Source organism: Syngnathoides biaculeatus, chromosome 6 (genome assembly GCF_019802595.1).
Source record: "Syngnathoides biaculeatus isolate LvHL_M chromosome 6, ASM1980259v1, whole genome shotgun sequence".
In the NCBI taxonomy this organism is placed as follows: Eukaryota; Metazoa; Chordata; class Actinopteri; order Syngnathiformes; family Syngnathidae; genus Syngnathoides; species Syngnathoides biaculeatus.
Genome location: NC_084645.1, coordinates 24975450 through 24988033, shown reverse-complemented (window position 1 = coordinate 24988033; position 12584 = coordinate 24975450). Strand labels below are relative to the sequence as shown.

Sequence of the window (12584 nt, the reverse complement as noted above, 5' to 3'; positions counted from 1 at the left end):
GGATATCAAATGACACTTCCCAACTTTGCGCATGGATGACGCGCTCTCCGCTCATATTTATTTTTTCATATAGACGTTGAAGTGAATAACGTTATATGTATTTTTCATTTCAATATCTGTTTTAGAACGTTTATAGGGACGACACTTGGGTTTTAAGTCAGGTCACTCGTATCTCAAGGCATCACTGGATGTAATTAATATCTAGGAGACCTTGATAGGGTTAAAGACGATTTAAGATTCTTACGACGTGTTCAAATAATTATTTTGTATAAATGTGTAAATCACGCCCCGTTTTCTTCACTAAACAATGGTTGGTGGTCCCGTCGGACTTTGGAATCTTCTGATTTAATCAAACACAAACTATCATCCCCACCCCCCCCCCCAAAAAAAAACAAAACAAACAAACATACTCAACAGCCTAATCGGTCAAACAATCATGGAAGGATACACAGAAATGAATATTTGATTGCATGAATTCTCCATGACCGTATTACTATGGACACACCTCACCCGCCCCCCAAAATACGAAGACCAGTTCTACGCGCACTTGTCAGCTGCGGGCCAGGCGTCCTGCAAGCCCAGATGGGGGCCAACTGCGTAACTCACTTATCTGTCCGAGGCCTCTGTAGGAATGCCTGAAGGCATCCGCGATTCCCAGTGGATGCCACCAAAAAAAAAAAAGAAAAAAATAAGAGATGAGAGGGGGAAGCACGCCATCTGCTCGCTTACTAGTGCGTACCCCCAGATATTATGCGAGTCCCTCGGGAGAGAGTCGCCGCTGAAGGCGGGCAAGGGTCGCTGAGGTGAGGGGTTGAGAACTGAATGAGCCGAAAGCCACCAGGATAAATTACAGTGAAGGAACCGCAACAACCAAAAGGATGCTCGGAAGAAGCCAAATAAATAAATAAATTAATAAATAAAAAGACATTTTTCACATTTCAATTTTAGGCTCACATTTAAAATATGAAATTTAAAAGCACGCCACGGAACAGAGTTTGATTTGAATAATTTATGGTTGTTTTTATGAGCCATTAGTTTGCTAGCAGGCAATAATTAAAGCTACGTTAACGTCCGACTGCCGCAGTCACTCAGGCAAGACAAAGTGGATATGAAAAAGTCTGCACACCCTAGCTCATAGGTGGTGTTACGTGATAAAATAATGTGAAATATGACCTCTAGAAATCAACTGAACTGAAATGGAAAAACAATAACTAACTGGGACGTGGCTTTGTTATGAAATAACCAAACAAACATATTAAAGGGGATTTAGTACACACCAGCAGCCACCTTTGATTAATCATAAATAAGACGCGCTGTTCTAGTTGGCTTTTCCCGGCATTTTATTTGATTGCTCAAAGGTTTCTCGGAGATGATCACATTTTTACACATGAGTTTGGGGAATTTTGTATATGGTCTAATGAAAACAAAATTCAACTTTTTAGCTATGATTTACAAAATCTATGTTACGTGCAAACATTAGCAAAAGAAGGAAAGAACAGCAGCGGCAGGATCGTTTTCTGGTTTTGTGGTTTTCTGCAGTTGGAACTGGGGCCTCAGACAAGGATGAGAGGATCGGGAACACTTCCAATAGCAGTCAGTGGTAGCACAAAACCTTCAGGCTCCTGCTAGGAAGAGAACGTCAGGTAAAGCCAACTAGAACAGCTGAACCGTGCTGAGGGTTAATCAGAGGCACTTAAAATGGTCGCACTTGGGTGCGGACTTGCATTTAACATCAGTTTGAATGTGATGACTGTAATTTCCGGACTATAAGCACCGACTTTTGTTACACGCTTTCAACCCTGCGGCTTATGCAACGATGCGGCTAATTTATGGATTTTTTTTTTTCCAATGGCCGCCACGTGTGTTGAGGAAGACGCAAGTTTAATGTAACTTTGCACTTTGTGCATGAATAAAATCGGCATGAACAGACCCATCATCATGGAAAATGCAAGAAGAAATACATATGACGCAGTTTTCAAGTGAAAAGCAATCGAGCTGGCCGCTAAAGGAGGAAACCGAGCTGCTGCACGTGAACTTGGCGTAAATGAATCAACAGTGAGATGCTGGAAACCGCAGCGGGAAGAACTGGAGCAACGTAAAAAGACGAAAAAAGCTTTCAGAGGTAATAAAAGTAGGTGGCCTGAACCGTGTTGCTGCTGTGTTACTGCCGTGTCTCAGTGACTTTTACCGGTATGATGTTTTTTTTTACTCAGCCCTGTTAGTGCTGTGTTACTACCGTATTGCTGATGTGTTATTGCCGCATCACAGGCACTGTTTGGAAAATAAAAGCTAAGGTATATTATTAAAAATTTGAAAACTAAATATGTCATGTTTCAATGTGGGCACATGCGGCTTATAGACAGTTTCATCCTATGTATGTATAAAATGGTTTTTCCTTTTAAAAATGTTCTGGGTGAGGCTTATAATCAGGTGCGTGCTTATACTCCAGAAATTCTGAACATTACTACATATAGACATCTCAGTCGTTTATTTTACTTCTCTTGGAAAAAAAAATTCTATTCAAATCTACAAGTCACATTAAAGGTGAAAAATATTTTTGGCATATTTATCTTTGCCTTTTTATTTTTTCTTACATCACAAAAGCCTGGAATTTGAAAAGGGTGTGTAGACTTTTCATATCCTCTGTATACATAGAGTAACTTTTCATAAATCATGGGAAAAAAAATTCTTGTATAAGTCTTCCCAGAAATGTGTATGCAGTCGCATGATTATTTTCTTCCAGTTTAACTTCCTGTACCAATACTTGCGTGTGCGTGTGTGTGTGTGGTGTGTGTGTGTGTGTGTGTCTGAGCAAGCGTGGGGAAAGTGTGTGTGTGTTTTTAAGCAGACGTGTGTGTTTTGCAGTGGTGAAAGGCAATTGTGGATTTTCAAAAAGAGGGTTGGCGGGGGGGGGCTCGGTGAGGAGGAGCGTGTGTGTGTGTGTGTGTGTGTGTGTGTGTGTGTGTATGTTTAGGTGTGTGTGTGTGTCTTGCAACAGGCCAGCAAGCGCAGGCGCAGTCTCACCGCCGGTTCAAGTATGCCCCCATGTGACCAATGTGAGAAGTCGGGACTTGATTCGGTTGAACAGTTTTTCCAAACAAGTGAAGTAACAGTCATAAGTCCAAGGGTTCAAATCTTGGCTTCCAGCCTGCATGTATGAAGTTTACATGGTATGCTCCAGTCCTTGTGTGGGTTTTCTGGAGGATCCTCTTAGATCCCACTAACCGCAAAAGACTCAAAATTGTCTATAGGTGTGAATGATTGCTTGTCTATGGGTGTGCCGTAATCAGCTGCTGACAGGACCGCTCCGTGGTGTCGGGTGACAGCAGGAATAAGCGCAACTCGCACACAAGGCCTTCGATAGCTCAGTTGGTAGAGCGGAGGACTGTAGGTGCCTGACGCAGTGATCCTTAGGTCGCTGGTTCAAATCCGGCTCGAAGGAATAACTTTTGGCTCCGGCTCGCTCTCTAAGAACACAAAAACAATGGCGATTTTCACTTTGACAGCTCTTTTGTCTCCATGTGTGGCTATTTAAAGAGGAAGTCCACTTATTGAAAATAAATATGTATCAGATATGTCATGTCATTGCTACTGTAACTTTAAAATAAAGATTTTCATCAGATATCATTTCAGGTTGTTTATAATCGGTAATTTTGAATGTTCCCGGTCGCTGACATTTTGGGAGTCACATGAGCAGATGTGATATGTCATGTGGTCGGTTGTGTTCCTACACAGTTATTGTAAGCGCTGATTTCTCGGATTTATCCTCATCTGATGAAGAAATAGAAGTATCGGTTGATCGGGAAGACGAAGGAATACGTCCGTACAGGTTTGAGCCTATGGCTGTAAATAATGTTGAATATTCGGATGGTTCTTCGGACGGGACTGACGCAGAGTCTCGGCTCACGGCCTCCGCCACCGCCGAAGTTCCTTCAAAGTGGAAGTCAGTCAGACCTGATATTATAACATACTTTGATAAGGAATTGAGACGGTCAGAGCATCAAAAATGAAATTTGACCTGCGTGACTGGAAAACTTTCTCATTCATCAGTTCTAATTATGTAGTCGAGTTCTGGTTTCACTACTCGGAAATCGATGGAGAGAGAAGTGGTTAAAACACTCTACAAGTCATCGTCATGCCGCAACATTTCGTAAAAAAATAAATCTAGTACAGAAATAACATTAAAATATGTAAAACTTCCCAAGAGTGGAGCGCCGAAAAGGAACACACAGCGCACCGGTTTTGCGCTCGAACATCAACTTCATGTGCTAACGTCAGAGTCAGATATTTATTAAATGATTTTCTTTGACCCGTTAAATTCTCGAAGGGTAAAGTACAGAGAATGTTGCGTAACTGACACACCCTGATCCGCCATAATCAGCTTGTGTCGCTAGCCAAAATGGATAGAATTCTTTCTTCACGTTTGGAATAACAACAACAAAGGGGAAAGATGTACGTAGTTTAAAAATTGTGACTGGAAATGTTTCAATCCTCGTGTGGGGCCCTAAAATAACTTGGTCACCTTTTGTCAGATACCACATATACCATATATATATAGCTAGAAAGAGGGAGTACGTTAAGATTAAAATGATAGATTAGATAGGATCACTTTATAATTCATGTGGGGGATTGTGCTAAAATGCAGCAAGTAATAATTGCGCATCTACGTAAGCCATCTTGTGTGTCAGGTAAATCCAAATGAATTGGGTTCTTGCTTTGCTCCTGGAATAACTACTCAAAATCTGAAGGCGCTGATTCTAAACTTTGACTGGCCGAGCGCTGTACCTAATGGACCTTTCCGACCTGTCAATCACTCATACAATAATAGCTGAATTGTTTTAACCCCTGGCTTGACACGCCCCTCTCGCCGTATTGTCCCATGAGCAATGGCGGTTGTCAGTAGTGTGCGCTTGGAAAAGTTAATGTTACGAAGAAAATGGTCCTCAGATGCGCTTGGGGAACGTGCAATTCTGATGAAAGATATCCTGGCCCGGTTGATTCATTCCCAAAAGCGTAAAACACAGTTGACGAAGTGTCTAAAATGGATTAAGGCTTGCGGAAGAGCGCACGTCCAACTAAATCTGGACAATATCAACAAAGCACTGGGTTCGATTATGAGCCAAGTCAAATGAATACACCCACTCACTTCTAAAGACTACAATATTACTCGTGATCTTTCCGTGAAAAAAGTACTCATCCTGCTTTATATGTGGAGTACGATTCCACTATTTTATTCTGTTGGATTTCAATATGAAGTTTGTGAGGCATCAAACGTTTTTTGCATCAATCACCAATGTTTTGCTATAACTCTTACATTGCATCCTGCTCTGTCCAAAATCTTAATTCCATGTACGTATCCTTGCGTAAAATAGTTGAGACTTCTCTGTAGACGTCTCTCGGACAAGTCTGACACATTTGGCAAAAAACATACCTCAATATTATCTGGAATACGCGATAGAGAATCCCCTTCAAACATGTTCTGTTCAGTCGCCATTTTGGAAGCTTGCGGGACATGGCTAAGGGGGCGGAGCCGAAGATTTCCATTGGAAAGGTCCATTTGGCCATCTTGTTTCAGATTCGTGTCAAAATTTTAAAACAGTTCCGAATACGTGTTGAAATCTGAACATATCTGACACTCAGTTCACCCTCTAAATTGGCCATCTTTTGTCAGATAATCAAAACGAAATTGTCCTCTTACTGTAAGACTGGTCGGTGTAAAGGAACACTGGAGATTTGCCCTTTATTCTCCGCTACCTTAGCCATCCTGGGTCTGGATGGAACCGTTAAAAAAACGTGCTCCTACTTTGCTGCGAAATCTGGTCTTTTTATCAGGAAGTGTAGAATCACACCGAAATCTCAAGCAAACAACAATTGTGGATAGTTGAATACTAAATCCTAAATATCACCAGAGAAATTGTGGTAGTTAATGTAGTGCTGCTGGAGTGATTGAGGGTTTGATCACTCTGAATGGCTTTTTGACAGTAGCGCAAACAGATTAAATCCCCTCCCTTAATTCCACATCCAAGTGGATTTTCACAGTCCCACAAAGGGCAGCGCTGAGATTTTAAAACAGTGTCAGCCTGAGGTGACACTTGTAGCGTTGCGGCGAGGGCACGGCCAGCAAAGTAAGCAAACAAAAGCCTCTGGGACGGAGATGTGTGTTTTTCCTTTGTCGAGACATACAAATGCGTAATGAGCTGTCCCCCGAGTGCTTACGACGCAGTGATCTGAGGATCTTCCTTATCGTCAAGCGCAAGAACATCAAAACACAACACAAATGTTTAGAACGTAGCCCCGGAAGTATGTCCTGTATCTGCTTCCTTCCTGTCTCATTTATCCCCCAAATCGTCTTCCTGTTGCCAAACTTGCACCGTAAAGTGACCTAATAGCACACCACGGACACATACAAAAAAGAAAAGTTTGTGTCAAAGGATTTCTATCAAAATAAAACAAAATACAGTGAATACTCTGTTCTCGAACGTCTTCATTCTTGAAAAAAATTGGTTTTCGAACAAAAATTTCGAGATTTTTTTGCTTCTGTATTTGAATGAAAATCAGTACAGCGTAGACCCGGACAAAACCTGCAAATAACACAACACGCGTGGCCCGACCAGCAAACCCACAACGCTGGTTGTTATTGTGAATTCAAACACACCGCGAAAAAACCTGGAAATAATGTGTCCGGCCCGACCAGCTAATCTACGACGCCCGTTGTTATTGTGTATAACGCAGCCTCTGTACGCAGACGTGTCCCGGTAGCTACATTTGTAATGGGAAAAATCGATTCGGTTTTCGAACAAATCGCTTCTCGGACCGCCTTCTGGAACGGATTGTGGTCGAGGATCGAGGTTGTACGGTAACAGGAAACATTAGCAGTTGCGCGCGTGTTAATCAAGCAATGTCTCACAAACTGAATTGTTTTACTCTATATCGTCACGGCAGGAGGCACACGGCTGTAAACGCGATTAAGTGACAACAAATTATGATTTATTTCATTGTTTAATAAGTTATTCAGCCCCCCTAACACGAATACAGGGAATACTTGGTTTTCAAACGTCTCCGTTCTCGAACAAATCGGTTTTCGAACAAAAATTTAGAGATTTTATTGCTTCTGTTTTCGAACAAAGATCGGTACTCGCAAACAACGCGTGCGGCCCGACCAGCTGATCCACGACACCCGTTGTTATTGTTTATAACACAGCCTCTGTACGCAGACATATCCCGGTAGCTACGTTTGTAATAGGAGCTATCAATTCGGTTTTCGAACAAATCACTTCTGGAACGGATTGTGGTCGAGAACCGAGGTTGTACTGTGGTTCCAAAACAGTGGTGTTAGTCTCAGTTAGCTGTTAGCTTGACATGCTAACTAGCCAAAGAGACAGATCGTTTATCGACAAGGCGTCCACATCAAGTCGACTCAGGAATTATATTTATTTAGTGGGGGCTACACGACGGGCAAACGTTACGCAAAATAGCTTGAAAATGCAACAAAATGAATGCGTAATCGCTAGCTGCGTTTGCATGTTGACCGAGAGTCCGCTTCTGTTTGTACACGCGTCTTTAAATTCAGATATAAGTGACTTCGCTCTTGCTTAAGTCCTCATTCATACTTTGAAGTAAATGTTATTTCTGTTGAAGATTTTTACACCCCATGCTAACGCTAATGTTTTCCAGGGCATTGCAACTGAGATTTCAGCTGGATTGGTCTGGTTTCACTTTGCATCCCCCCCCGTCTACTCCACCTGATTTGAAAGACAAAGCAGAAACACAACAAATTTAGCCCAATATTTCCCGCGTGGCAGACGTAATCCTGGTTTGCAAGATCGGCTTGCATGAGCAATCAAGTTTGCACCCGGCGTTGCACGCTTTCAAGCGTCTTGTGTAAACCTCCAGCGCATTATCAAAGCGGCTTTGATCCGGCTGCAGCGTCACATCTGCCGTGTCACTCCGCAGGTGTCGGACACATGTGGCTCCCCACTACCAGGCCTCGACAAGGACCGACATAAAAAGATCAGAGGGAGACGGCGGAGTCGCTACACAGCGTAGGCTAAACGCTGCTTGGGCTTTTTTTTTTTTTTTTTTTTTGTCGAAATCAAAGTCGCGTGTTGTTCTTGTGCTGATTGATTGATTGTCAGTAAAATGTGTTACTTGGGTAATGATAACGATTTCTGGCTGCGACTCATTCCGGCTTGATGGCACACGTGACGCTAGCGTGCTAAGTGACGACGCACTACTATTTGTGCGTTTTTGTGCACCGCTTCGCAGACAGATGTGGAGATCTGATGTCACCCCGGTATACAATTTCTTGTGGAATGTATCTACGGTGAAGAAAATAAGTATTTGAACACCCTGCTATATTGCAAGTTCTCCCACTTAGATATCAAATCTGATTCGGGATAATACATGGAGTGGAGGTGGACTAACAGGTCTTTGAGGGTCAGAATTCGAGCTGATAGGTGTTCAAATACTTATTTGCAGCTGCATCACACAAATAAATCGTTTAAAAAAATCATACACTGTGATTTCTGGATTTTTCTTTTTGTGGACATGCACCTCCCATGAAAATTTCAGACCCCTCTGTAATTTCCAAGTGGGAGAACTTGCAATAAACTAGGGTGTTCAAATAATTTTTTTCACTGTTATTAACTCGGCAACCTGTGACACACACCCCCAATCAGGCTCCGCCTCTTAAAAGCGCACAGCAACGCACCGATACGACAAGACCGGCAGCCTTTTCAATACATTTGCAATCCGGATGTTTCTACTGTGTTTAAAAGGTGCGTTTTAACAAGTTTGAGAGTGATTAAAATGTGGAAGAGAGTTAAAATGATTTTTTTTTATATAACGGGTTCTCTCTATGACACATTTTTCACTTGTTGATGTTGGTTTTAAAACAAAGCATCCCCCCCCCCCCCCCCATGACAAACCGGAGTTCACCGGACAGCCCAAAGTGTACATGAATGCTATAATTTCATATTGGCAGTTATATAGTCAGCGTGCCTGGAAAACAACTTGAAGTATTTTAGAAATGTACAAAAGAACTCTGCTGGCCTCCACCCCCGCCTGCTGTGCATTTGCGCTTGGTACAACCCATATTGCTCATTCGAGGTCATCTGGAAATCATAACAGATGATCATAAAAAAAATGTCCAAGCATTAAATGCATAAAAAATACTGCATACTGTATGATAAGTGTCCATCATGATAATTATTTGTGGATTTTTCACTAATTGCAAACGATAGGGACCACAAATGACTGCCACTCATCAATATTGCCATTTTCTTCTTCTTCTTTTTCTTTCGGCTTGTCCCGTTAGCAGTTTTCATATTTTTTGGGGCGTACCTCCCTTTACGCAGATAATCTTATTCCGTGCCCCCAACTGGTTGATATTTTCTCCGATTGCGGGGTGCTAGCACGTGATCGTGATGAAAATTGGAAACCGGGAAGGGGTGGTGGAAATGAAAAATTGTTCAGCATAGGGGGGATTGGGGGTCTAAAAATGGCTAAAAAAATGTAAACAATCCCCCCCCTTCAGTTTGAAAACCATTGCACTAGCTGATCTTGGCCTTCACAGGAAAGAATGAAGTGGTCCCCCCCCTCCCAGCTACACTGTACTGTGATCGATGTTTTGGATTTTTTTCAAATTTTTCAGCTTACACTGTTCACTTATTGTTACTGCGCAGTTACTCTCCTCCTCCTCCTTCTCATGTTACTCCCCCCTCCCCCATTCCCATTGTGGCTCTCACAAGTCAAGGACGGTCAAGTCGTTACTGTGGCCCTCCGACGACTTTCCTGCTCCCTCCCTCTCTTTTTGGGTCACTTTCACCCTTTGGTTCCTCTCTATTTCTTATTATAAGCAGCTGAGAGAAGCGGGGGGGGCCTTTGGAAGCAGGCCAGAGCAAACACTGATATCCAAAATCCTGCAAAATTAAAGCCCACTCACTACTCCTGCTCCTCTTTCTGGGGGCGTAGTTCAGTCCACATCTTAACAGTACACCCTGAACTGGTTGCAGGCCAATCGCAATTTTTTTTTTCCACTTTGGAACGGGACGGCAGGCGGGTTCAAATGCTTTCGCGGGCCGTGTACGCGCCCCACCCCGACATGAGAGAGTCCGCTATCTGTCAGCGCGGCCGATCTGCTGTACAGTCCAATAATCGCAATTATGTCGACCTTCCAAATCAGCAATAGCAACAAACAATAGGCGGCAGCAAAATAAACAGTATCGCTTTGGTCTTTTAATGACGGGGACTGGATTGTGTTGTGAGTGTGTTGGGGGGGGGGGGGGGGGGTGCTCCACAGTTATTTCCTCTTGCAACATTTGAAAAATTATTGCTGGCTGCAACAGGCGTGAATATTTGGCACCGCAGCCATAATGTGCCATATGCGCTATCCAAGCGACAAATCTTTTACATCTATTGTCATATTTATCCGCCGCTAAGTGCTCAAACATGTTGATTGTGCAATTAATTCGCATATGTTTTGGGGGTGGGGGGTGGGCTAAACCACACATTCTTCCTCCCATATGAAATAACGGAAACTGAAGCACAACAAGCTACACTGGGTATGTATATAAATGTTCCCTTTTGGCCTCGCAAAATTGCATTGTGCTAAAGAAGAAACATTATGCAATATGGCCATAACTAGCTTATGTCTATCACTAAAAATAAAACATACACTCCTGTAAACGGCAAGATTGAATTCCAATGAGCTGCTGTGGGAGTTTAACCTAAATGTAAAAGTTCAGTTCAAAGTGAGGCAGGCGAAGCCATTGGGGGCTGGACCCTGTGAGTGCTTGGCTTCAGGGCCACGGTGCAAAAACAGAAGAAATACGCAACACGTTGACGACATTATTGAATAACTATAAAAGATAAGTGCTGCCTAAATACAGTTCCGTTGTATTTAACTTTAGTACGTTTGCATTTCATGTTTCTTAATCACTTAGTTACAGTAACTCTTGTGCAATATCCATCCATCTATCCATCCATTTTATTTGCCGCTTATCCTCACGAGGGTCGCGGGGAGTGCTGGAGCTCATCCCAGCTGTCATCAGGCAGGAGGCAGGGGACACCCTGAACCGGTTGCCAGCCAACCGCAGGGCACATCGAGACAAACAGCCGCACGTACTCACAATCATACCTACGGGCAAGTTAGAGTGTCCAATTAATGTTGCGTGATTTTGGGGAAGTGGGAGGAAACCGGAGAGCCCGGAGAAAACCCACGCAGGCACGGGGAGAACATGCAACTCCACACAGGCAGGTCCGGGATCGAACCCGGGACCTGAGAACTGTGAGGCCAACGCTTTACCAGCTGATCCCACTGTACCACCCACAGTAGAGTCGATTGGAAAAAGGTGGTTCCGCCATGAAAAGACAAAAAGTGAACATTCCAAGTACCAGCTTCATGACGAACGGTAGTGTAGTAGGGCAAAGTTTTCATCCATAAAACAAATTTGTTGTAAGTCACAATCTACACTTTAAACATAAACAAATACAGGAAGAAAAAATGGACTTCAATTATTTGATTACAATATATTGCACAAAGGGCGGCACGGTGGATCAGCTGCTAAAGCGTTGGCCTCACAGTTCTGAGGTCCCAGGTTCGATCCCGGATCCACCTGGGTGGAGTTTCCCTGCATGGGTTTCCTCATGGCACTCCGGTTTCCTCCCACATCCCCAAAAAAACGCAACATTAATTGGACACTCTAAATTGCCCGTAGGTGTGATTGTGAGTGCGGCTGTTTGTCTCCATGTGCCCTGCGATTGCCTGGCAACCAGTTCAGGGTGAACCCCGCCTCCTGCCTGTTGACAGCTGGGATAGGTTGCAGCACTCCCAGCGACCCTTGTGAGGATAAGTGGCAAAGAAAATGGATGGATGGAAGAATCAAACCTGCTTTTTTTTTTTTTTTCAGATGAAAACCTTGGCCCACTACAATGTTCACTTTTAATCTTTTCTTGGTGGAACCACCTTTTTCCAATCTACTCTACTGTACCAGAGTACTTTTTAATTGAAGTATTAGTACGGTGGCGTTTTGAGATACAGGCAACCTGCAACAGACATTTTAAACAAAACTTCCACCGTGCCTTGAATTCGCCCGCAACCCCGTGCGCAAGTTTTGCCGACAGCTCGTTAATGAGCGGCAATAAAGGTGCTGTGTAAACACATCTGTCGGCGCAGAGTTAGCAGACAGTAAAAGGCGGCCTCGTCTGCTTGTAAAAACGGCGGCCCCGCCGGGCCGGGGCGCGCCAGCGGCCTTTATCAGCGCCACTCGTCCTCGCTCTTTCCGCACAGCTGCTCGCCAGCGTCGCGTTCGCTCGTTTGCCCGCTTTTGTGGAAGCTTTGTTTGAGGTCCGCTCGCAACGCCGACACGACTTCGCACCGCGGATTGATCTTCCGTATACAGAACGGTATTCAGCTTTCCGGGTGAACCTGACGTGGGTCTGTCATGTATCCCGAACATGTTCACAGTGTAGTGTTGTATCTGTGAGTGTGTGAGAACCCCCTCCCCCCCCCCCAAAAAAAAAAAAAAAAAAAGTGTGATTTCAGCGTCTTTTTGGCGGGTCGGACACATCCACAGCGAACGGCT

General features: G+C 43.7%; 1 long non-coding RNA gene and 1 other non-coding gene across 4 annotated transcripts in view; one reads left to right on the top strand and one right to left on the bottom strand.

Moving 5' to 3' along the window:
• Nucleotides 1-1103: 1103 nt before the first annotated feature.
• The window catches only part of LOC133502116 (uncharacterized), an 82523-nt gene continuing 71042 nt past the window's right edge, over nt 1104-12584 (bottom strand). Inside the window, exons 4-5 of one of the 3 annotated variants that reach the window (XR_009795363.1) lie at nt 3732-3930; nt 1635-3467 (exon numbers count right to left, since the gene is read on the bottom strand). This is a non-coding gene — a long non-coding RNA (uncharacterized LOC133502116). The other 2 variants (XR_009795364.1, XR_009795362.1) reach the window with 2 other exon arrangements.
• On the top strand, nt 3355-3442 carry trnay-gua (transfer RNA tyrosine (anticodon GUA)). Its single transcript is given in 2 exon segments — nt 3355-3391; nt 3407-3442. It is a non-coding gene; the product is annotated as a tRNA-Tyr (tRNA).